The sequence below is a fragment of the Xiphophorus couchianus genome, chromosome 9 (assembly GCF_001444195.1).
Source record: "Xiphophorus couchianus chromosome 9, X_couchianus-1.0, whole genome shotgun sequence".
NCBI lineage: Eukaryota > Metazoa > Chordata > Actinopteri > Cyprinodontiformes > Poeciliidae > Xiphophorus > Xiphophorus couchianus.
In genome coordinates, this window is record NC_040236.1 from 17,619,055 (window position 1) to 17,646,612 (window position 27,558).

The 27,558-nt window shown below is 39.7% G+C and overlaps 1 protein-coding gene across 4 annotated transcripts in view; it reads left to right on the forward strand.

The window, feature by feature from the left end:
* Positions 1-27,558, forward strand: part of LOC114150444 (mast cell protease 1A-like) — a 100,461-nt gene that overhangs the window by 66,958 nt on the left and 5,945 nt on the right. The gene's annotated exons all lie outside the window — the stretch shown is intronic.

Sequence of the window (27,558 nt, forward strand, 5' to 3'; positions counted from 1 at the left end):
AGACGCCACGTGGAGGGAGGTGCAAATCTCAGCGGAGCACAATTGCATGTAAGCGTACACCCATCTGCGTGCACGCTCTTTACAAAAGCTGAGACAAACAGGCTGCTCATAAGTTCGAACAAAAGCAGTGCATTGACGTGGTCGCGTGTCCATTGTGAGGTTGACGTGTTCAGTCAACAGGCATACATCAGAAGATAATTATCACCTCTGTATGAGGCTGCCTGAAGACAACGAAAGGTGCACACCCTGCGCATAAACGCGTGTGCATTTGTGTCAACATGCTCGTGTCAGAATGTCAGACACACCGCTGTGACTCGACGTGGTGTTCCCTCTTTCTACGTCTGCAACCTGTCTTGCTGCACTGTCTCTCCCTCTTAAGCCACAAGAGACCCAAGTTTAGTTTAAAGACAATGCTGAAATCTGTCATCTGTCTTCTCATATCTCAGCTCGTTCCATGCACGGATGGCTTGTCAGATTGTTTAGCACAGTCAATTTAAATACCGGGAGCTTGCAGCAAGCCTGTGTGGGCAGGGTTGGTTTATTAATGTTTTTGGAAACACTTGACTCGCAAGGTTAGTTGGTCCGGACATTTTTGGCGCTGACATACTGAGGAGGTGGAAATGTAAATCAGTAACACAAACTGGGGGAGGATGGTTTGTTTAGTCGTTTCCTAAATACAAATATGTTTTCACTGAATGACAGTAAAATTGGAGATGACAGTGAATATAATGGTACATGTCTGAGGCAGATGTTGTGTTTTAGTGCTATCACCTATGCTGTGCCTTCAGCCTACCTGCAAGAAATATTTTGTGGTTTTTCTTGTCATGCAAAATGCAAGATGCTGTTTCAATGTTCCATATGTATAAATAACCATCTTCTTTAAGGGATATATATGTAAAAAACATGATACTTGTTGGCATACACAGTCAAAATAAACTGTAATCAGATATTAATCTGGCCAAACATAGACACAAACTGGCTTATAAAATATTACGGTACTTTAAATTGAGACAGAGATGAAAGTAGACACAGCTCAAAAATGTATTTAAACTTATTTAAAAGCCCCTGTGTGCCCATCTTCTGGTAGCTAAATCAGCTACCACTCAGCATTAATAACCGAGTGACAAACTATAACATGGCTGGTTTCTTGGATGTAATGAATAAAGTATTTTGGGGATGTGGTCATTGGAAGATTCATGCAATAGATATGTCGCTGATAAATTATGAGCAATTAAATGTTCGGTAGGATGCTGTGGCTTTAAAAAGGACACAAAATAAGATTCCCTCTTTAAGCCTTAAACATGCAGAGCCCCACTTCCAAACTTTTAAATCTCCTTCCAAAGTACAAAAGAGTCGATTAGATTGTTACAAACTATTCCTTAATAAGCATTTAGAATGCACTCATGTAGGTGCATAGACTGAGATATCAACTATCTGACCTCAGTATAATTTTGAAATATGGCAGTGCAATCTGCAGTAGAATGAGCTTATGTGACATTTGTCTCTCTTAATGTGACCTGTGAAAGACTTTCTTTAAATTTGCAATGATCCTTTAAATACTTTTGTGTAATTACAAACATTTCTTAATCCTTTCTCATGATATATTTTCAACAGGGATTTGTAAAGTGTTGTTTGTACATGTATATGGCCTGGGGTTTTCTTTGTGTTACTCTGTAAACACAATTAGGAAAGTATGAATTTCCAAAACCACAATAAGAGACTGACTGACACATTAGTAAGTAGCCTGTCAGGTCAAATGAATACATAAACAGACTTCAGTATAGCTGCTGTTTTTTATGTAATTGAAGGTAAATGGTAAAATCAAGACATTAATCCAATGCAGAATTTACCCCATAGTCAAGAAGCGTCTTTATGGATACACTAATATGAAAATCGGGGCTATCAATATTGCTGTTGCATAGATCTCTGTGACACTGTTAATATGGCAAAGGTCTGAATTCAGTGTGGGTGACTGTAGACTGAGACGAACCACAGCTTCAGGTTTTGTGACCTAATCTCGATTTAAAGTTTCGGCATAAATATTAGCTACTTAAAACCTTTTATCAGAACCTCGCTTGAGTGTCTCTTTAAAGAATTAAAGGGAACGCTGCTGAGACACCTGCTGTGTAGTTATTTTCAAAAAGAAGCTATCACTTTATACAATTTAACTTGTATGTTTCAAAAACAATTATGGCTGAAGCTTTTCTTTAGTGATCAAACTAGTTGACGGCGGGAGGGGAGAACATTTTGGTACCACAAACTGCAGAAGATACTTTTCTATTTATATGCTCTATGGGATGTATGTTTGATAAAACGCAGCCTCTGTGGGGGGATTAGAAGCAATGCTGACTAACTTCCTGTGATTGTTGAGGACAAACGATGGAGCCGTGTGTTGTTGTATGTGGGTGGCACATCTGGCACTGGAGGCTAATAATCTATGTGCATGTGTTTGGGTGTGTGTCTGTGTGTGTTTCTGTGTGATGTAGAAAAAGATGCTTTCTGCGAATCTGAGTGATTGAATTTGTATTTTTTTTGTTTGCCTACCTGGGTTTCTCTGATGCATCCCTCATTGTCCTTATGTGCAGCCTTAAAAGGTTCTTGGAAGGTATTTTTGTTTCAAGTGTACAATGGGCGAGACAACTGAGATTGTGCCAAGGTTTCATCCAGGGTAGACAAATAAATCATTATGGTATGTTTTCCGTAAGAAATTAGTGGGCTGAGGTAACCCAAGGCAAGGTAATTCAAGGGCAATAATGCACAGTTATTCCCCAGCAGCAGAAATAAACAGTCTCCTCTGTTTATTTGCCTTTGCTGCACTCCCACGAGAAGCCAGAAACAGCAGGACAGAGGCGTGGAAAGAGAGAAATGGTGGGGGGGCAAAAAAACAAGATAGCGGGATGAGAGTGAGAAGTACAGATGACAAATAGATGATGCTTCTTTCCCACTTTGACACCCACCTACCCCTGCTGCTGTGTCCTTCATTTCGCTTCAGAGAAAAATTAAAACAGGTCAACCCACGTTATCTTTCCCTGCTTTTCTCTTGTCCCTCATTTCTTCTTCCTCCACATCAGGCCATGTCTTTCTTTTTACCACTCTCTCTCTCTCGTCCTCCCACTCTGCTGGTCAGCGGTCGGGTCAGGACAGGAGTCACGACAAAGCTCTAGGATGCACCATCATCCCACCTCCCCAGCTCCACCGTCCCATGGCACCCTTGGCTGTCTGTCGTTCATCACATCCCACAATTGACAGCTGCCTCCACCCACTCATGCTTTCACCTCTGCGATTCTCATGGAAGACAATGTGTTGCATGATATGCCGACATACGCCCGGTTTTCTTAGAGCATGTGAAATAACTTGTCGCACATTCTGTTTCTGCAAGCAACGTGAACAATTTCTCAGTTTTACTCATGAAAAAGTGAATGTTTGTGTGAGAAAATTAGATTGCAATTGAGCCATGCTGCCACGAGAGAATATCTTACAGTGGTTAGCAATGGTTATAAGTTGGGCAGCATATTTTTATGTTTTTATTTTTTGTCCTCTGAGGGAGCAGAGTGGCTCCTCTGTATCATGCAACAACAAGAGACAGCGCGCTACAGAGGAGGGACATAGCAAACTTGTCACGTTTTATTGCGAGAGATGGTGTTCCTTCTTCGTGACAGCTCTCCCCGCGGTGACATTCAGGCCCCCACAGTCGTCATCTGATGATCTCACCGGTGAAGCTCACACACAGACTCAGGCACACACACTCACCTGCCCATTTGTGACCTCAGTGCGCTTCCTGAATAAACAATTCATAGAAAAAGGGCTTCCTTTAAGCAGAAAGACGGTATGCATGTGGAGCCCACACATCTTTGCATGTCGTACATTCCTCACATACAGAGGCGGGTAGCTGTAAGGTGAGCCCTTCTTTCTGCTTGGTGAAACTGGACAGATGAAGCAAAGCACCAAAGCAATGCGAGAGCCAGATAGGAGGTGGAGTAGCTGCTCACACGTGAGACAAGCCTGTCAGCCTGTCAGATGAACTACTAAAACCTACCACAGGGACTCGCAAACTAGGACGCCATAGGACCTTTGGGTCTGGTTAAGTTCTGCACTTTTCAAAGATAGGTCATCGTCTCCTCATGCTAGGAATTTCATTTTATCATGTCCACTTTTATATTGTCCCGTATACTGATTATTATGTCCTATATTTACAACCACATATATGTTTCTTTTAGCGTGTCCATTTCACAAGGTAAATGTGTAATTTCACCTCAGATTTTGCTGTCTGGATTATTTTTAAAAAAAATAGGCCATTGTATCCCTATAGATTAAATTAAGTGAAAAGTATTTCAATGGTAAACTTGCAAAGTACTGTTCTGAGGAAACCTCTGAACCCTCAGAAGAGAGCGCTGTGGAGGAGAGACAAAGTGTGGCCCATTATGCTGCAGAGCCAGATGGGAAAAGACTGGAAATAAGGCTAAAGCCCAGTGAAAGGTTTTTCAGAAACTAAAGAAAACAGGACAAGATTGACAATGTAACAAAATAATGCAAATAAAAAAAAACTTAAAAAAGAAAATAGGTTTCAGTAGCACTTGCACAGTGGAAGTCACATATTTAAATAGACTTTAATATTCCGACATTATTAAATCTGATTCAGCTTTTCCTGTTTCAGGTCAGTTGGGATTATTTAAATTACTTCAGCTTGCTAAATGCTACGTTGTTAGGTTATATGGAGGAATGCCTGTTAAAGATGTTTTATGGCAACATCTCCAACACAGTACGTCCTTGTGTGACATCATGGAAAATTCATAGTGAACCAGGCAGAAATCAGGAAGGAAAACATAGAGAGCTCTACAAGTCTGTTTTATCCCATGATCCATTTTTCAAATGCCTTGAGGGCGCCACATCCATCTGTTTCAACAATTATATGCAGGAATTGCATGGGGATGTCCAGCCATCCAACCATTCAGGAAGAAGACAAGTACTGTTTCATATGGACATGTTTTAGTGCAAAAAGTGTTTATAGACCATAGAACAAAACAAAAACAAAAAAAAATGACTACTGGCTAAAGCTGGTAAGAGATTATTATTTACAGTAGAATGGGTCATGTACCAACTTCAGCAGAAAACTAATTCAGGAATGAAGAGGTCATTACTCTAAAAGAAACAAAAATTTACAGGTTGAAAAGGGACTCAGGGATAAAGACATGAATCTTTAAAGACAAATCATGGTTTGATTTAAACAATGAAATTTTTTAGCCATTAGTAAAATTGGTGGAGAAAATTTGGCGACTTTAGAAAACAATGTGGACCAACTGTTAGACCACAGGACAGTTTTCAGGTACAGAAATGGAGCCATCTTACGTGTGACATGGCAGACAATGTGTCAATTCATTCCTACAAGTGGGACATGTTGTAAAATTTCCTATGAACTACTCATTGTCTGCTGTAAGCTAATTGGTCATCTCTGTAATGAATAATATTTACCAGCAGGAGTTTACTCAGTGTTATTTTGATTGTGTAAGGGAGAATTGCTATCTTACACCTTTTCACATTGTATTTTTTAAGATTTATCTAACTCAAATGGGAGGAAAAAGTCATAGTAGTACAGTTTAATACAAAGTTTTCAGATAATACAAAAATGAATTATATTATATATGAGGATTGGCTATATTTTTAACAATTCATCTTTACAATATTTGTCTCTTTATTTAAGTTTTTGTGCCTAACCTAGTAATGAATAACCTAATACAGCGCCACCATTAACAATGACGTCACCGGCAAGCTTAGTCTATTTACAGATACCAAAAATTAGCATCTTAAAATCTATATTTGAATCTTTATCTATATCAAACTTTATTAATCATAAAGGGTGGTTTTGTTGGGACAGATTCATACTTTTATTGCATTATATTGATTGTAAGACCAGAAAGCTGATTGTTGTCCTTATATTATTTTTAGCATGTTGTAATATTTCATAAAAGTAATATGATCATAGATGGAATTTCTTAATTTAAAGCAAAATATGTCAAAGCCTGCCTAGAATCACATAAGAATGCTGTGTATAGACTGAACCTCTGTGTCTGAAGAAGGCAGTAGTGTATGCAAGTAGAGAACGTGTGTTAGAAAATGAGTGCATGGTTATATTAGGCATGCATTTAAACCTCTTTGTTGTGCTTTAGCTCATGTTAGCAGAAGTGAAAATGAGAGGACTATGTGAGAAGACTCAAACATGCGCGTTCACATACAGCTGAAAGTCAAACGAACACCATCTTGTTGAGACAAGCGCGTCTGCAATCATGCATTGTGAAGCACCCACCTGCAGCTTCTAATTGCACTTCTTGTGTTCTTTCTCCACAAAACTTCTGACGCCCACTGTGTCTTTCCTGCCCACCAAGATCATCAATTTTCTTTTTTTAAAACGCCATTCAGCGGCTTTTTTTTTCTTCCTGTGTGATCTCTTCTATCACTTTTCCAAACACAAGTCTCTCATATGACAATCACATGGCATAGGCTCAGTTTTCCGTGGTTTCTCAGGCAACAGAAATGTGCATAGAAAGAGTGTGTATGCTTCTTAAAACTCTTTTTTTCTCCTTTTTGACACAATAGCACCAGACAGTAAAATATTTTTAATGGGAGTCTATGTGAAGAATATCCACTTTATACAAATAGTAGAAGCATACCGAAGCACCATCCTAACAATTCTTGCCAGGTGTTAAACTCTTCGGTTTAAGTGTAAAGCTGTAATTGTGAATCTTCTTTCTGACTATAAACAGCCTGTATAGCTGACATTCAGTCCTTTCAAAGACACGCACCAGAAGCTGAAGCCTCATCACCACAGTGTCTCCTTTCACAGAGCCTACTTGTATTTTACAGTCTTCTGTCATTTTGGGTGGTTCTGAGTCGGTACAGTAATTCCATATGTGTCAGCAACGGAGGAATTCAGTGTGGGTGACTGTAAAAAAGTAATTGCTTAAACAAAAAAAACTCCACTTTCCCTGACTGTGAACAGCAAAGTGTTGGGTAATTGGAGATGTTCCTTAGTTTTTTGTTTTTTGTCTTGCTGAAAATATGACGTTATCTGCTTCAGAGCATAAATGTAAAACCTGGCAAAAGAAACAACTCATATATTTTGACCTTGCTGTAATATTCACCACTGTTTCCCTTAAGAAATAAAACATCTGCTTATTTTAATATGTATGATCTTACACATTCCCATCTTAACGGGAGCAGTGTTTATGACACATCTGCAAGTATACGTATGTATGCGCCGGCTGGTAAAATATTCTACGTGATGTGTGTTTGAGCCTGTCTTTGGCTGCAGTTTCCTGCACTTCGTCACTCACAGCTCCTCTGGTTACAGCCTGGCCCCTCTGGGGAGCCTCCAGGGCCCGTTGGCTAAATTAGTTTCAGCAGCACCGGGAACCAGAGTTGCAGGCCTCTGTAACCTCTTTTTGGATTACAGAACTCTGACCCGTCTCTCTGTCAAGGCCTCCCAAAGGCCTTTGAAGTTTCTCACGGCTACTACAGATGAATAATCTACCCCCAACCTCTGCCCTTCACAGAACCTCCCTTATCCTCTCATCCTCCTTTTTCTTAATCCATTCCTTTGGAATGAAAGGATACCCTTAGTTTACACCTCCAGCATCCTCAATCCTCTGCAGCCAGACCAGACACATCAATCAGAATGTTGCGGCTTGTTTGAGGTTGTTGAAAAGTTTTGACCTAAACTTGTTTTAGTCATTTCTGATTTCCCTTTGATGTCTATGAACATAACAGAACATAAGAAAATATTTTACTTTATTTTATTTTCAAGCAGCTTGCTATGAATAGTCATTAAATATTATGTAAGATGTAAGTGACGTCACCCCCACTTTGTGAGCTAATTGGTTTAAAAACAGGGCTTTAATTTGTCTTATTAAAAGACAAAATGTTTTTACATTTTAAACTGACTTTATTGTCTTTTATTAGTGATTAGTGGGGTAAGTGCAATTAGCATTACAAAACACTTTTTATGTTTATTGCCATAAGAATGTGGATTCTTTTCCTGACACCTAGTTTAAATGGCTGCCAACATTTCTTAATCTAGCTTATTCCATAAGAGACAGAGGTTGAAAGTAACTCACCCAACCTTCCTGTTACTTCCTGATTGTTTTGCTCTCTCAAGCTATCTGTCAGACTGAATGAACCCCATGACTTCACGGAGAGTTCTGTTAAAAACTGTTGTTGCTGATCCAATATTCAGTCCTCCTAGCATCTCTATTAGTAAGACCTAAAGTCTACCTCCTCTGTCTTCACTTTGTCATCGTTTCTTCTCTCCCTAATTATGAATTCTGTTTCTCATATGGTCTCTCTTCAAGCCTCCAGGCTTGTTTTTTTTTTTTTTCGCTAATTTCTCACCTTGTGTCATATTTTCTTCTTCTCCCCCTTGCACCCAATTTTCTCTGTACCCCCTTTGTTACATTTTGTTCCATCTTCCTCTCGCTTCGCCCCTCGTCTCACCCCTCCCTCTTAACTTTGGACTTTGTCTCCAGGGGTTTTTTGACATGCCTCATGCATTCCTTTGCACTGACTAGTTGTGTTTACATTGACATCCTCTATTCGCTGCGTGGACCGTATTGTCGAAAACCCAAAGGCACAGAAGCACATAGCGATTGACAAACCAGGGCTTCATCCCGCACACAAAGGAGATAAATGCCAAAGAAAACGTAATAAAAAAAATAATGAATGAAAGCAAATGGCGGCAACATGAGCACCATGCTTTATGTCTGAATAATCTATTACCCCTTTGATTCTTTCTCCACTAATTACACTTACACGTGCACTCTAACATTTTTCATTGATGCGCTAGGGACAGTGGGGAAGCTGAAAGTTCAAATGGAATTCAAACACATTAGAGTACATTATGCCAGAGGAGGTTACAGACGAAAGTCAAGAGCTGCCAAACTGTAATAGCGCCCTTAATCATGTACTGTCTGATCCTTCAGCGTGAAAGCAGGGAAGGCTCAGTCCAGCATTCATTGATAAATAAATGCAGCCAACTGAGTCTTTTTATAGCTCCACCAGCCAGAGGACAATATGCAGCCATGTGAGCTGTGATTATTTCATTAAAAGAAAAAAGTTCAGGGTAGGAAAAGGTAGCAAGGGCGGAGGAAGTGGGTGAATGCAAGAGACGAGGCTAAACAAGTATAAGACTGGAAAGGGCCTTAACACCTTATCTATCATGAGGTCATCTCTTTCCGCAGCATTAACATCACCCAAGCGTTACTTACCAAATGACAGTCAGCACATTCAAATGTCACAGTCTATTGTGTGTTGTGTAATGTCTTGCTCGCTTCACTGCATACACACTGCAGTTGTGAGAGGTGAGGAAACGGAGCTGAAGGACAGCGTGATCTCATGTGTCTGCCAAGCCCTACCCAGTCCATCCCAGGTACTCTATTGTGCAAGAGGCTCCCAGCCCATCCACCTCCTCACCTAAAACAGCCCATATTAGGTTGCCAAGTCTCCCTCCAAACCCCGCCAATGGCAAACCATTCATATCACTGTTCCCTGTACTTGTTCTATTCTCGTATTCACCTGTCAGTCTGGCTTAATGCGTGATGCCATAATTTGCTTTAATGGTTTTATTTGTGGAGTAGCCTGGGATATTCAGTGAGACGACTCTGTTGCAGATTATCACTAATCTGCTGTTTATAATGCTCATAGAGCCAACGTGATTTAGAGGAGCTTGACTAAACCCGGCATTTTTAGGCTAAACACAAACACGATCCATCCAGCACCCCTCCTCAGTCAGTCATGTGTGTCTCCGCTGCCGCGAGCGTGTGTGTCCGTCATGCCAGGTCAAAATGAATAGCCGTGAAGATTATGAAGTTGTTGCAAATGGATAACAACATTTCTGGAGTGACTCATTTTGAACCTTGCTGGCATGCACGGCTTCAATTCCAGTAAGGAGCTGCACGCCTGCCTCTCACCCCAGCCCAAGCTTCGTTAAAAGCTGACATCGATGCCAACAGCGCAGGAACTGCTCGACAAGGAGTTAACACCTCAGATGGAGAGACATAGTGGAGACAGAGAGTGGGAGGAGAAGGAAAAGGAGGGTGTGAAGGAGAAAAGGAGTGGCTAGCAGCAGGCGTAAAGGAGGTGAGCTCAGGGCTGTGGAATCAGGAACTGATCTTTGCTCTTTGCGCTGCTACATCCCTGCAATGCAACACCCACACTTCTACCCACGCTCTTTATCCGTACAACCTCTACTCCACTTAACTCGGGCTGGAATGCCGACTTTCTGCTCCCACCCTGCCAGCCCCCTTTAATTTCTTTAGCTGTATGCCTTTCTATGCAAAATAGTGAAAGAGAAGTGGGAAGCTGCAGATTTTTGTGGCCAGCCTGTGGATGTGAATCACGGTTTTATCAAAAACCAGAGACGAACCAAAAATAAAACACTAAGTCAGAAAAATTTGCAGTCTGCAGTGTACTTTAAGCAGATGAACCACTGTCTGACTAAAAATATCTTTTGGGGCAGCAGAAGGAAAACCTGATTCCACATGAGGCCCTATTAAAAACCATAGATTTAGCAACGCAGACCTAAGTTTGATTCCTGTGTAGATTGTTTTCATCTCAAGTGCTAGAGTTTATAGTGTTTGAGAAAAGTGAACAAACATGATGTCGTCTCTTTTGGCGCAGATTCCAGAAAGAGTAATTTGTCAGTATTTATGAGACAATGGTTGGAGAGTGCTGCAGTTCTTTCCAGAAGGATTGCAGCATACTTGAATTGTTATGGCACTGACATGGAGCCAATTTTTGTGTACTCAGTCTGAGTCATACATCAATATGCATCCAGTTTTTTGGTACAGTAAGGAAAAGGCAGTGCATCTGTTGGTTATCTGTACTCTTACGTCCAGAGTCATGTCAAGACAATCTTCTCCCTGCAGTTAGATGTGTGACAAAGTGGTTCAATTTGTGTTTACCACTTGTCCCTTATTCATAATTCTGATTTATTTAATCCTCTTATAGTTGGTCATAATGCTTTAATTTAAACTGTTGCAACTTTCCGTCACTCCCTATCCCGAGTTTGTTTGTGGTAGAATTATGTTGCACTTTACATCCGTTTGAGTTCAAGCTAACACTTCTGGACCATTGGATGAATATGAATGTTTCTTTTGTTTCAAGTTACATTTATGGTAAATTGATTGTTTTTCTTTTTTACTCACCATTGTTTGTCCATTTCAGATGTTGCAGCCTGAGCAAAGTGTATGGGAGGGGCCGGCCCAGCATTTCCTGCTTTAATGGCTGTATGTCACTGATTGTGTCACTGGGTTCTACCAATTAGAAAGTTTTCTTTTCTTATATCATTTGTTTGTTTTTTGTTTTTTTTAAACTAACCTTGGCATGACACCCTCTTCATTGTTTGCATCACTATACGTGTTGTGTCTTCTTTTCCACAAAACGAGTAAGCCGCTGAGTGACGTTTTCTGTCTTTACTGTCAATACAGCAGAACCTTTTCACCTTGATGCTTAGTAAAGGCTTTTGATAGTCATAAAGATAATCTGACAAAGTGGCTTACAAAACATAATACAATGACTTGCAAAAGTACTCATGTCTGAACTTTTTCTAACTGTGTCTCGTTACAACAACGAGGTTCAATCTTGCCCGGTGCAATAGCATTATGAAGTTGAAGGAAAATGATACATGGTTATTAAAAAAAATTCATATAAAAATGTAAAGAGTTTGTTGTGTAATCACTCCCTCTGAGTTAATAATTTGTTGAACCACCTTCCACTCCAATTAGTCTTCTGGAGTATGTGTCCAAAAGCTTTGGACAGCAAGGGACATATATTTATGACGATGGCGTTCTCCTTAAAGATTTCCAACTGGATTTAGTTCTGGACTTTTTTTCAGCTTTTCCGTGACATTATCTTTAATGGCTGAATCGTGCTAAATAAAAATGCATGTACCACAAAAGTGAACTAATTCTAGGGAAATCGATACTTTTGCAAGGTGCAGATATGTCAGCAACCAAAAAGAAAAAGATGAAATGGAAAATAAGTGTAGGGACTGCTGTTACTTACCCGTGCGCCACCTAAGAGGGGCAGTGAGGACATTTGTCATGAAGCTTTGGAGTAAATAGTGAGGAAAACAAACTGCCATCTGTCTGTGCTTATTGATTTTCACATGAAAAGCAAATACATCCATTCTGTTTGGCCTGGCTCCCAGCTTTGGCTTCTCGTTGGGTGGGTGCAGAGTTTAAGTTTACCTTTCAACATCATGCTCCTTTGATAATGCTTGTATATGACTGAATCTCAAGTCTGATGACTCCCTTTTGTGGGATGTCACTGGCTGAGAAGGGGGCAAACATGAAGGGCTCGATCTCCACTGACTCATCATTTGAGCTACAATCGTGACATCTGGGGCAGATACCCTGAATCCTCTTTAAACAATGAACCATACAAAGAGATGATGACTAATACATGGGTTAACGAAATGATAGGCACCAACAAAGACGGTCACAGATCAAGCGTCTTCCTCTCTGATCTCTGAAAATGCAACAGCCTCAAGTCGTCCAGCCCACAACTCAAAGAGGATGCGTCCGCACACATCTTTGACATGCCACTGAGGTGTGTTTGGAGGTAGGTGCCAGAAGAAAAGACAGGAAGTGTGAGATGCGGAGACTGATCCTGAGGAAAAGAGAGAGCTTTAATGTCTTGTGTCAGCACCACCTGCCTCCTCTTATGAAATCTTTTCATGTCCACCCACTGAGTTTCCAATCATCCATCCTGCCCTTGAACAGACAAGTAATTCAACCGCCGAATCTAATCCCTAATGTACAGACCTGATAAATTTCTTTCACTGTTACCATGTAAATGTTTATCATTAAATGGGTGGTATTCACAGAATTGTCAGTGAGGGGCGTAATGACTTTTTATGAGGTCTGACTAAGGTTTGAGGGTAGATAACCTAACAAAGAGAGGCTAGGTGCTCTCTGTATGCATTATCCTCCCTATTTGGCTTTGATCATTCTGGCATTTTGCAGGCAGACACTTTAGATATACAGCTGATGCAACCAAAATGTCATCCCTCTTTTTTGTACAACCGCCGGAGAGAGAGCCTTTTCATTTCGGGGGAGAATTTGAAACAGCTTTAACCTTTCTTCAATAATGCCGCCACTTTACGCTGTGGAATTCCTAATTCAACGAGAGGAGTTTCAAGGCACCTGCTTTCGTCAGGGCACGTCTGCTGAGAAAGTCTGCGGAAGGAGAGAAAAGGAAAGACGACTGGCAACTTGTTGACAAGATCTGGATGTCAAAACACAGTGTTAGGAGTTCCTGGTGGCATAATGGCAAGGACAAAACACAGCTGTAGTTTTAAATCTTGAGAAACGTCAAAGATATTGCATTATTTTGCTTTCTTTTCACCTTTATAGTTAAGATTTTTTCAAATGAGTTTCTGTTAAAGGGGTAGTAGTTAAAATCTTACCTGCAGCAGGAAATTCTCTTGGTATTTCCATTTAGGATAGAACCAGATTAACTGGTCTTTGAGACTAAAGCTAATGATCAAAGATCAACTCCACCATCTATAAAAAGTACAGTCTCAAAAACGTCATAGCTGTTGGTCCACCTTTAACTTTTTTTTTTTTTTTTCTCCGAAGAGTTTTTGCGGACTAAGGCCTCCAAACGTGGGGCGTGCTAACCCCCTGCGCCACCTCAGCACGCCCCGGTCCACCGTTAACTTTTAATCTGTCAAGTTTACATTGGGAAGTTCGTAAAGCAGAAGCAGGATATTAAGGTTGAAGGTGTTGTGCCACTGATCGGAACATTTAAATAGTTACATGGGGTAAAAAAAAAAAAAAAAAAAGAAAACATAAATATTACTGTTTTCATTAATAATAAAAAAAAATACATCTTTTTGTTTTTTAAAGTACCTTACTGTTCTATTAGGCTGCTGCTCTGTCCAGAAACACTAATGTTTAGTGCTCAACACAAGAAGAAAATTGGTGGTGTATGACCGCCTACATCCATTTTGTCTGTAGATACTAATACTATTATTTTGTAAAAAAAAAAAAAAAAAAAAAGAAAGAAAAAACATCCATTCAAAGCCCTGTCAGTCTGGAACTTTATGAAATAATGTTTGGATAAATTCCTGAAATATTTGTAACATTGGGGTTGATATGGCACAATCTTGTCCTCCCTACGGGTGTATTCACACCAGATCCACTTGTTTGATTAGGCATGATTTCAGTACAACACCGAAGGGCTTATTTTTACCATAATGGCCAGAATGATGGCTTGTAAAGTCCAAACAGATTCCTGTGTTTGGTTCATATCGAACCAAAACAGAAGCTAACCCCACCAGCCGGAGGTTGTTTGGTGTTTGGTCTGCACTAGGGTTCTCATTAGTGTATTCACACCTGGACAAAATATCCGGACCAAGTGGGGAAAAAATCTCTGGTTCGGTTAAAACGGACCAGAAGTGTCAGGTGTGAAAACACCCAAAGATTAGCACTTAGCTTTGAGAACCTGCTTATCAAAATGTATATTAAAAAAAAGATTTGAAAATAGTTATCTACTGCAAATGAGAAATTAACTACTCATTTAAAAATGCTGAATTATTTCTTACTGTACCTAGACTGTTTAAAATGTAAATATCTGCCAGTAGTTACTTTGTTTTGATGATGTTCTTCACTGTACTCCTTGCATAGTGGACCAACACAATGCAATGGCTTCTTCTTCTGTTCTAATGTAATCAAGAGACACATGTAATCTAATAGAAGTCTGAGCGTTATTGCAGGGGACTATTTGTTATTACTGTATCTTAATATTTGTTTTACCTAGACTTTTGCCATCTTTTTTTATTCTTTTCTTGTATCCTTGTCTTTATATCCCTCTCTGTCCCCTACCCAAACCACCACCGCCACCTCTGCCCCTCCTGGTCCCCCTAGCACCCTCCCTTCCCTCTCTCCACATTCCTTGGTGAGTGGGTGGAAAGTTCAATGGGGATGTGGGATCCCAGAAGGGCAGGGGTGGGGGTTGCCTCTCACAAGAGCACGGTATGCGTGCAACACCAGGGGCTTCTTATCCGACAGGCCAATCCTCCTCTTCGGTTTTGCCATGGGTCAGCAGCAGCCCACTGCCTCTACGCTGTGTTTGCAGTGGTGGTGAAAGCTTCTTGGTGTGGTGAAGGCAGAGAGGTGAAAGGTCTGATATGCCTGAATATGTGTCATATTTAACACCTGCAGCTTCCTTGAGCTCATGATAGATGAACCTGCTTTGGTATGTGGACATGGAAGCATCTATTGCGTTATACTTGAACTATGATGGCTAACCCCAGTCACCTTTTGTTCCCTGGTTTAAGACAAAGACAGACACTGACGACAGACGACAGTTAATGAGAGAAGGACCTCTGCTGGTGATGCCTCGGTGCTACAATCCTTGTTTTATCTCTAAGCTAGAGTGAGTTTCTTGTTTGTGTCTGCACTGAGTTTGACAATATAATTTTAAGGTTTTGCTGAATGATACAAAGCTATTATTATGAATGGTGAAATTTGACTCATGCTTTCTCAAGATCGCCTTGCTTTTATGTAATCTTAAAATGCAAAGTTCAACTTTAAGAGTTTCACTTGCATAAACCTCACGCAATTGTAATCTAGTCACTGTTGCAACACTGCAGTTCCAAAGTGTTTTGTGATGCTGTTTACACCAGTTTGTTTCATCTCATCATTGTTGCACTGCAAGCAAATAAGCTGGTTTTAAAAGCAGCTCTGGTCCGTGGGCTGTGAGTGTAGGAGACATGCAGGAAGTGGTGGGCGAACAGCAAACTGTATTTCCCCTTCCTGTCTATGTCCTCGCTCCCTGCCTGACTGCCCTTTGGCTATTAATGTAACTCTAAGCTACCCACTACACACCCACGTGGCCAATGGGAGCTGTTTTGCTCCAGAAATCTCAGACGCACAAATACACAGGCATAAAAAATAAACCAAGCGATGGATGCCAAGTGATATCATGGTAAATAAATTAGAAGCTAAACAAGCAGGCAAGTATATTAGGTTGCAAAGTGTCCAGAGCAGTATGTCCCCCCGATGTGTAGACTCTTCTAAAAGCGAATTAATTCCTGCATCACCCTCATAGCTTGTCGGTGCCAACAGCAACAGCAGGTCATAGTTAAATAGATGTTCTTCACTTAATCACATGTTAATTACAGTCAAAGGTCACATAATGTGCAGTATGCATCCACAAGGGGATTAAGCATAAAGTACAATATCAAAGTTTTTCATTCTTTACATAGTCGTGGTCAGGTGTTTTCATACTGTCATCCTCATCATAGATTACATTTTAATGTTGCCCTTCTAATGATTATTTGAACTGTTAACTGTAAAGAAAAACTTGAATGTTTTTAAGGAAGAATTAGATATACTACTTAAAATGTATTTTACCTCTACTCTGATCAGAATTGCTGGACTTAAATTAATTTGTTTGGAACTGTCTTTCAAAATTAGTGCATACATTTTATTTTGGAAATGGGGTCAGGCCTTTTCAGAAACAAAATGTTAGCCTGCCATGTCATTGATACTGGCAAAATGCAATAAAACCAAAGCTCAGCATGATGCAGCCACTATTGTGTGTGACAGCTGAAGCAGTGCAATTTGGAAGGACAGCCTTACTTATATCAATATTAAACTTATTAATATTATGGCCGAAAGCTCAACATGTGTCCTTCCTGACTGTAAGACATTTCTCAAACGGACATTTGGCTCATCCTTGCTGGCGACTCCAAACTTCAGTAGTGCATTAAAGTATATGTTTAGCATGTATTCCCTCCTTCCTTGTAAAAGAGCTGGCGTGTCTGAAAGTGGTTTGGAGAAATTGGCACTTTTCAGCCTTTTCAATGCGAAGCATTCAGTTTTGCTTCCTGTTTGCTATTTGCGCACAGGCACACACAAACCCATGATCCATGTTTCCCTTGCGGTTCTTATCTCCTCCCCCCCCTGGTCATCCAGCTCATGTGCGAGAACAGAGAGAACACATGTTGACATGAATCACAGTGAATCATGCAGCCCAAATAGCACCCAAAGAGAGGTGTTACATTAACCAGGACACAGACTATTTATAATGGCCTGGGCGTGCATGTACTCATTATAGGCCAAAGGATGCTGACAATAGACAAGCAGATGAGGGGTTAGTGAGGTAGCGAGTTCTTTTAAATGTCACTCGCAATGTATCTTCTCATCTGCAACCTCTTGAGGTGGCTGTCTGTCTGAATACAATACTTAGAGCAGGGTGAGTGAACTGGAATAGATGGGGAGAAAAGGTCTTTTAAACAACACAATGATCTCTAGGTGAAAGGTCACATATGCCACATTCAAATATAGATTTCTTTTTCTAATCCAGTCAGCTCTAAAAAGATGGACATTGGATTTCCACCTGCTTGGGGTCAGGTCAGTCAATGTGATTTAAAATCAAACACACAGGGGCGTGCCGTGGTGGTTAGCGCGACCCGTATTTGGAGGCCTTGAGTCCTCGACGCGGCCGTCGCGGGTTCGACTCCCGGACCCGACGACATTTGCCGCATGTCTTCCCCCCTCTCCTTCCCTGTTTCCTGTCAGCCCACTGTCACATAAGGGACACTAGAGCTCACAAAAAAGACCCCCTGGAGGGGTAAAAAAAAAAATCAAACACACAGAGGCTTGCAAAAGGACTATCCCGTGAACCTTTAACATCTGCTCTTGGTGGGACTGCAAACTTGAATGTAATTTGCAATTTTCTGAGGTAGACCCACACAAATTACAGCATAACTGTGACAAGGAAATAAAACGATGACTTTCAACATTTCTTTTACCAATGAAACTTTTAAATCTTGCCTCTTTTTCTCTGATTCATAAGAATCATCTGAATAACTAGTTCTTCTACACAGAATAACTAGTTCTGTGTCCAAAGCCATCCATAATAATCAACAGCTCTCTTCCACATCTATTAATACAAGAGCCAGCTACTATAAAAATACAATCAAAATTCACATAAATAACAGCAGTTTGGAATACTCATCCAACATACTTTGGATGAGGGTTAAAAATATACATTTACAGATATAAATCCAATCAGAATTAGCTCTCTGATGCACAAAAATAACAACAAATTGTTCGTTGTTAAATTTAGTTCAGATCTCTTCTCAATAATGCCTGATAAAGTCTGATTAGTGTAACAAGTAGCTTTAAAAAAACAAACATGATTATTGTATCAAATACATTAGCTGTTGGGGAAAGATGATAGACTCATTTGACAAGCGCTTTGTTATTCTTCTTTCTTCAGGCTTCCTTTCTCTCACCAAGTGCCAATCATTCTCAGAAAGTCCCATCCTCTGCAAGCCAGCATTGAATTTACACCGCGTCAGATTGTGAAAGCAATAATGATCTGAAAATAGACAAATCGCAGGGTAAAAACCAAAAAGAAAAACACATTTCAGGTGAAGCAGCTTCAAGAAGCAATCAGCAGCTGAGCAATTACATCAAGTGAACTGATTAGATATTGATTGAGGGGAGCCAGACGCCTGACCAGAATTTGCAGGTCCTCAACACCCACAGTACAAATAATTATAATAACTCAAAGTGTAACTGCAAAAAATGCAAAAAATTGGTTTAAACAAGATCTTATTTGTTTAAACCAAAATAGTAAGATGACATTAGTAGAGTGTCTTTATTGTCAGTCGACACATAGGCTCATTGTTATGTGCTGTACCCTATATACGCCGTTGTCATGGCAGCAACTTGTCATGTTACATGCGTCTCACCTTGAGTGAATGGAGAGATGCGGGACGTGTGCTGTTCACGGAAATCAGGAAGGGGGATTCACAAAGTGCAGTGCGTCAGTCTTACGAACAGCTGGGGACTTTGTGCTTATGTTTGCAAGTGGAGGGAATGGACCAGATTTAGTAGTGTAGCTGGTGTCTGCATAATGACTAAGGGGACTAAATCATCAAGGAGTTATGCCATTAAGATTTTATTTTTCTTATCTTTTCAGAAAGTTATTTCTGGGGTGGACAGATTCTATTCATCAGCATTGGCCTTGGCCTCAAAGTTATTAACTAAATGTGTATAAATTTGCTGCTAACTTCAATTATTCATTCAGGTAACAGAAATATCAAATCACTGAAACATTCTTAATCCATCCTGCCATAGATTCTGCAACACTTTTGATCATAAATTGAATTTCTCAGCTGCACATTCATGATGCATGATGTTTGACCACATCGCAAGGGTGCTTTCCAAGATTGAGATCTGGTGACTGTGGAGGACATTGGAGTACACTGAGCTCATTGTAATGTTCAGATTGAAATCATCTGAGCTTTGTGACATGGTGCATTATCCTGCTGGAAGTAACAATGAGAAGATATAGGTACACTGAGGTCAAGAAAGCATGGGCATGGTCAGCAACAATACTCAGACGGTGTGTAGTGTTTAAACAATGCTTAATCAGTTATAAAAAAAATTCTTAGTCGCTTTTGTGCATTTCTCAAATCATCATCAAGATTTGCATAACAGTAAGTGCATTTCTCAAAACAATTCATACAAACAGCAAAATACAAGCTACAAAAGTCAGTTTCTTCCCAAAATTCCCAGTTTGTCTCTTAAAAGTAGGTATTCGTGTCAATGAACATGTCAGTTCCTACAGTGTGACAAGCCATTCTTTCATTGTGCATGCAGAAGACAGTCAAATTGCTTTGTCATCTTGTCAATATAGTGGTGTATTCTGGAGGAATGTTCTGTTGTTAGCTATTGGTAAAGTTTTGATGACAAATATTCTAAATTGTAATTGTGAAAAGACAGCAATGCAGAGTTCAATAGGGGAAAAAAACTAAAGTAGAAATGGAAACATAATAAAATCCTCTTAAGGAAAACAATACATGCAGTGCTGTAGTAATTACAGTGCAGTCTTCCAATAACTTCCATCTCCATGCTGAGAAAAATGGGGCTAAGGAACGAGGAGCAGGGTGAAGGGATGGTGACCCAAATCACCGTCCTATTGTGGGTTGCAAACCATTGCCTGATTATGCTGGAGCGATGGAAACGTATACGTCCTGGGCCTCTTTTGCCTCTTCCTCTGATTTGCCTCATAACTCCTCTGTAACATCCTCACTCATTTTCCCTTTCTTCTTCTTCTTCTTCTTGCTGAGAGTTGCGGCATCCAAATCCTTGACCACCGTTAGAAATGTAACATCGTGTTGTGATCTAGCTAGATACACTGTATACTGCTAATAGATGATTTATGAGATGCATCTTTGTGCTATTTCAGATAACAGGTTGATTATGGGTTGAGCCAGTTTGTTATTGTCCAGTTTTTGTGAGAATCTGTGATTTGTAACCTCTGTTTTCTGCTCATAGCTGCAAGAGCGGCACATGGTGTGGCTATAAGCCTATCTGATTCAGACTTGGATATTGTTGTTCTCTTTTTAGGTCCAATAAATCGGGGTGTATGATCATCCAGCTGACCACTAACTTCTGGAATATTACCTGCCTAAACAGTTGAAGTTTCTGCTATCTGATTGGTTGATTTGATTTCAGTTTTCACAAACAATTGAATGGCTGTGTCTCATAAAGTTCCTGATGACAACAAGATATTGTTTAATTATAAACTATAATTAGAAATGTCTACATCTACCTTTTAAATAGTCTAGGCATGTGTGTTTTGTATTCTATGTTAGCATCAGCATCAGTTATTCAATTAATGGATATTTGAGCAGATGTAAACAGCAACTTTTAATCCTCCTTGTAGTTTCATGTTGTGAATCTGTATTACCTATAATTGCATAAGTGTGAGTTTGCTTGTTTTGTTACAAATAGCTTGGATGGCTTACTGAGTATATTGCAACAGACTACACATATATTGTAAAACCCTTTACAAAAGAAGGGCCTGTTAAACAAATGCATGAGATAATGAAGCCTTTTGCAACGACTATAAGCCATTTTGTAGTGCTTTGCACCTTCCAGGTGGATCTCTGCAATCTGCCTATCTCCTGAAGAGTGGGACAAATTTTCTTTCCGCTCTGCTTCCTGAACAAGTCTACGTCTCTCTAGTGTTTGGAGAATGATAAAGACTGGTGTGTGTGTGTGTGTGGGGGGGGGGGTGTGCAGGCGTGTGTTTGCACAAGTTTGAGCCTGCCGAGGGGGGTGGCAGAGGCACGACAGGTTTCCATGACAACAACTTTTATTTGCTCTCGTCAATGGCGTTGGTGAGGGATAGATAGATAGATAGATAGATAGATAGATAGATAGATAGATAGATAAGGAAGCGACAGGTCAACAGGCAGAGACAGAGAAGCAGCTGAGTTGCATTTCTTCTGGTTTGCTGTGTTTTGAACCCAACGTCTCTTTGTGTGTACCTCTCCCTCATTGGAGGACAGGTAATCAGAACCTTGCAGGTAGTCATCCAGAAATACTGTGGGATCCTTCTGAAATATTTGTCTTCCAGCTGGCTTCTTAAGAGCATGAGAAACAATGGGAATCTTTCACGTCTAAATCGTGACTGTGTTTGTCCATGTGAGTGTGTACTTTTGACGGGTTCTTATCTAAATAATTTGCCACACATTGACAAAAGGAGGGGGAAAAAGAACAAGTTCAGTTTTTTCTTTGGAGGGATGAAATAGAGCTAAATATATGAAATGCAAGGCCTCAAGCGGAAAACAACTCAAAGATGTGTGAGTGGAACTTCTTGTTGACCTTGTTTAGTTTTGATGCTGAAGCCACACGAATCTGACGCCCACCTTGAGCAGTAGTCGGGTGGCTCCAAAACACAGTTGGTTTGCATCTGCAGCATGCACGCACACACACACACACGCAAATGAAGCGGAATGCATTGACTTTCACGCTCATGAGTGTGCATAACTGCAGAAACGTGGCAAGAAAGAGGGTGTTTGTTTCAAGAACATAAGATGTAGAATGTGCCCTCAATAACTTACAAGCTTCAAATAGCCCAGGGTTACAATTTTAGAACAGCTAGCGTATGGTTTTATTTCCGCTAAGTGGTCTGCACCTGTACTGTAATCAAAAAAAAAAAAAATAATAACAACACCTCCATTTTGAGTGTTTTAAATTGCTTTGCAGTGCTTTTAATAGTACCTGATTTGGTATCTTTCCAACTTAACATGCATATCCGAACTATTTATACATTGAAGAAATAATGCAACAGAAAAAATCCCATTATTACCACGAATCATGCAGAGCAGCAAAATGCATTATTTATAACACAAACATTAAAATAACAAAGATGAAGCAGAAAATTCCAGCATTTAACATAATTTTACGTCTAAGTGGACAAATTTATTGACGCCTCACCCCATTCGAAAGAGGTAAGATAGAAAAAAATCAATTTTGAACAAATTTGTTATTTCTTTTAAGAAAATTCAACCTTGAATTTGAGGAAATTAGGTAAAAAAAATAGAAAATGTTTCACTCACAAAGTTAGCATACAAAAACATTTTTGTGCAATCTCTCTTTTAGATTGTAAACAGGATGACAGGTCCTTACAATGGGAATAAAAATATGTGTTTTTCATCCTTTGTGTTGTTGCTAAAACATTTAAGCTAAGTCTCTTTTTACCAAAAGCATAGTGTCCCTTTGGATTTCAACAAACTCTACATATTTGTACTTGTGATGACATAAAATACTGTTTCCTTGCATTAACTTTGCATCTTGTTATTGCATAAGTAGTACGCAGTAACAAGTCGTTATTGTGTATAATTAGTAGTAATTATATTAATTTCAGCAATAAAATAATAATATGCACCAAGTTTCTGCAAAATAAGGTGAAAAATAATGTGCAAAATATATACTATTACTTATCTTACCCAGATACTATTAAAGCTGAGCCACCTTCATCTTTCATCCTTTTGCAAAGTGGACTCAGTCAACCGAAATAGCCTACACTGGCTATTTTTCCGCCCTGCACACACCCTTAGAAGTCCACTGTCACAGACACAAAAATCAGAAAAACTCAGTGTACACAGCCGCCGCGTTCATTCTTTATTACTCTATTGCTCGGAGCACTATTTTATTCTCTCGACAACAATTTGGGCCGTGCACAATCACACATGTGCACGCCTGTAGACTGTGTATCTGTTGCCGGGGAATGACTCACCTCCTCCACCTGGAGTAGAGCCAAGCCTCTCTCGCCTCCTCCCCCTTCATCTGTGTGAGCCCTTCACTTCACTCACTCCGGCTCCTCTATGGAAGCATTTCAATCATTCAAATTAGCTTTAATCACAGCCAAAGGCAGAGAGTGGGAATGGCAGCGCGTCACTCTACATACTTGAGAACACTTAATACATTGATTTTATATTGAGCATGCTGTGTTTCAAAAAAAGGGAGCAGGGGGAGGAAATAAATAATGCCATCCAGACCAGGCCTTTTCTTTATGCTTTTCTTTTTTTTTCTTTCACACTACCATGCATGCTTCCTGGACAAAGGATGGAAGCTAGGATGAAGGGGCTGGGGCTTTATAATGAGTAGCGCTAAGACTCCTTTCAGTCTTCAGGGTTGACATGTGAGAAGCGGCGCATCAGTAGCACCAGCTGCAGTCCTCACATAATGACACAAATTATTGGCTTGTTAATGGGCAGCTTAGCCTTGAGTGTTCAGCCCTGCATTGCCATTGTAGAGGAGAGAACTCAAGATCAATCCCTGCCTCCTTGGACATGCTGTAAAACACAGGGATGCATCTAAAGGACATCTTATCCACATCGCAGTGTCTCCCCGTCTCTTTCTAATCCATACTGGCCCCCGGAGACTCATATTAGGAGACTCCTACGCTCACCCCTCCCACACCTTCTCCCTCCTCCACACACACACACACACACACACACACACACACACACACACACACACACACACACACACACACACACACACACACACACACCACCCCCAGAACCGCTATCTGTCCACCTCCACAGTCAGCTTGTGGACAAACCCGGAATAACAATGTGATCTTGCCTCTTAAAGGTACACAGACAGGCTTTAGCATAATCTTGTTGTTTGGGATTTGCGGTATAAAGTAAAAAAAAAAAAAAATCCTCACAGTACTCATACTGAGTAAAGAAGTGTCTCTCAAGTATGTTCATACAAATGGAGAGCAGTTTTTGAAAATTAGCGGCGATATTAAAAACGTACAAGGATTTATATATGTTGTACAAAATAGTCATTTGAGGCAAACAATGCAGGCTTCATCATCGCATTAAAGCCTCTGCAAAGCGGCAGCCTTGGAATACCAATCAGAATCAAACAGGGAGTCAAGTGCAGGACACAGCACTTATAGGATGCAGTCAATGAAGCTCTCAGGGAGGGTACTGGCCATACTCAAATTTGCATGAGAAAGCCCAGCACTAGTCTTGCTTATAGTGCCCCCTTCAGTCAGATCAAGGAAAATAAAGAAAAAAAAACAAACTAAGAATATTCAGTGGCAACATGTTGACTAAATGTTGCACTAAATACTTGATCATTTTAGGCACAAGGCAAAAGAACACGTGCATGTGAACAAATAAGACAGTAAAAAAAAACTAAATCGGCGCAGACCAATTAGTTTAATGCAATCTCTTTGAATAAGTTCTGCAAGGATATTTTGCAGGCACTCACCTGACTAAAGGTGTCAGTGAAGCTTGACAGGCCGAAGACTGCCACAATGGAAAACCGTGGTGTTGCACAGGAAGCCGTGAGGTGAACTTGTGTAGGAGGTGCTGAGGTAAAAAAAGGGGTAGCTCAGAAGTTAGAGCGTGCTTACTGCAGCACTATCTGCTGCTATTTTTAACCCCAGTGTGGTCTTTAGCTTTCTAATGTTAATTATCTGCAGACAAACATGCTTTGTTTACAGATCGGCCATGTGGAAACTTCTGCATACTTAATCTGTTTAACATTTGCAGTTCCTCAAACAAGTGTGAATGTGTGTTTTATTTTGGATTGCTTTCCTCTAATGTGCAATTATTAGAACGTGAATTAAATGAAAGCCAATCGAGAAGACAGTTCCTATTTGTGTAGTGGTTCAGGAAAGTATATGTTACAGTAGATACATTTTTGCAAACACATTTTTGTAATTTTAACTTATTTTTAAATTATATTGGTTTTATTTTGAGTTCAAACTCTGCATTTTAGTGCATACAGACTCAGTGATCTTTGAAGACTAACTCCAAAGAGTTAAATCTCCAAACTTAGACGCTGCAAACACAGAGCTATATCTCAGTGTTCATTCTTGTCTGGGAGATTCAATAATCTTCCCTGTTTTGCAACCAGATTTTCAATAGTGCATTATTGATTGGGTATTTCAAATTATGGATTTAATGTTGCTCTTAGGGATTTAGAAACAAACTGTAATCTTTTTCTCAGAGTTTTTTGCTTCTCTAGATCAGAACAGATCAGAGCAGAGGTGTAGGATGCTTTAGAAGCCTTAACCTGTAAACAATCAGAACTTGTTAATTTAAGCTTTTTCTTCTCACCATGAAAGTTACGGATGAGCGTTAGACAGCATTTCAGTTGCACTTCAACAACTCTGCAAGCTCTGTGCAGACTTCCAAACACAAACATTGTGTAAAGAATTAGACTGACGCCTAGTGGACTACAGGAGCACTACATCAAGACAAAAAAAAATGAAGAAGAAAAAAAAAGGAAATAGGACAGTGTGGTGTTACTGAGATTTCTTTGTTCTGACAAGGGTTATAAATTACTTGGATACAAATAAAATGAAATCACAAAATTGTTTCATACATTAAAAGAAGCTAAAAAAAATTCCTATTCATATCTAATTCTTACAGTGAATGTTCTTATAAATAGCTGGTAGGCAGTGAATGATAAATATAAATACATTGTCATCTGAACACAACGTTGATGGTTTTGGCAATGTCTTAACAAAGAAGGCCAATAGCAATAGCTTAGTTGAAGTTAGTATCTATTTACCACTGGCCATTCAATATAAACTTAATATGTGTTGTGTAAGCACAAAGAATCCCAGTGAGGTGGCTAAAGTTATCTAGAGCATTTACCTGTAATATTCTAACCTCAGAACCTCCTGAATTACTGGTGAATTATCAAAATCTAGAAGTTTTCAGAAAGTTACAACATCCAGTGTCATTTATTTATAGAAAATGTAAAACATTCTAAATTGCTGAGTTAAATAGTTCAAACTACAGCAAAGAGAAAAAGTGGTACTAAAGTTAACACTGCTTTCATAAAAATATAAAACCTAACTCTACTTAGATGAGCAAATCTTTGCATACATATTGACATTACAACAAAGTCTGTCCTACTGAAGAATTGAAAGCAGAAAGAAGAGGAGCTTGCCATGGATAAGGAAATATATTAGATATTCTCAAATAGTTTTCAATATACCTATGTGGAATGCATTTATTGCAGATGGTAAGGAGAGAAAACCAACATTATATTTGACTCTTGAGCATGTTTAATAAGTAGTGTTATGGAGAAAACAGAATGTGTAGCAGGCTATTTTGCAATGGACCCAAATAACTTCCAGATACGTTTTAGATTAATGGTGAAAATTTAGTGTCAAATCAATTATATATCAAATATAAAGGCCAGTACTGATTCACCACAGATCAAAAGAGTTGTCAGGAAAGGTTAGAAATTACTGAAAGTATTAAAGCTTGATTTCCTTGAGTGTCACGTAATAGTACAGTGGCAGAAAAGCCACAACGTACATAGAGGCTTAAGTCTTTAAAGCAACTGACCCCAATACAATTCTTGGACCCGGGACTATTACTGCATGTCCCTTTTCTCTCTGCCAATCTCCCTGTCTAAGGGCAAAGACACCCAGTGGCTGGAAAAGGAACAACCTTTTCTTAAATGTTTTGAACAGTTGAACCTGCAGGGGCGCAACTACATACTTTCTGAGGTGTATGCGAACATATCATCCCCCCCAACGACATAAACTTGTACAACTCATTTTTAATTAAAGTATCAATAATAATAAATGTACATATATGTGAATAAATTGCTGCCTACAGGGCAATTAAAACAGAATGAAACAAAAAACAGGGCAGTATTTCATAATTTAATATATTTGAGCCAAAGAGCTGCTTCTGTTAGCCTGTCTCTAGAACCGCCTGTGTGCTGCAGGGCTGAGGCTTTTTGTTAGCATGTTTTCTATCATTCTTATAGCTTGATAGGAAGCCTGATCCAAACTGGCAACCCACATTAATAAAATGGTGAAATAATATTGACCACAAAACACTGTATTTATAAAAGATAAACGTTTTTCCGACACAATCCTGACAAACGTTTTTAATGTTCTCTTCACAATATTTATTTATTTATTCTCAGGAAATGATTGAGGGATAAAGAGACTGATGTCTGGTTCTGATGTCTGGAACCTGTATGAGGGAATTTGTACAAAACCTGTAATGTTTGTACTCAAACCTGTCTGCTCGCGCTCTTTCAGAACTCTCTGCTCGTTTCTTTGTAATGTTTTACGAAACATTAGTAGTGTCCGAATTCAAAGGCTGGATTTGTAGGCCGATTATGTCATAGTGCGACGACAAGGCCTGTCCGAATACCTTCACGGCCCACCATATCCCAGAAAGTGATGAAAGCT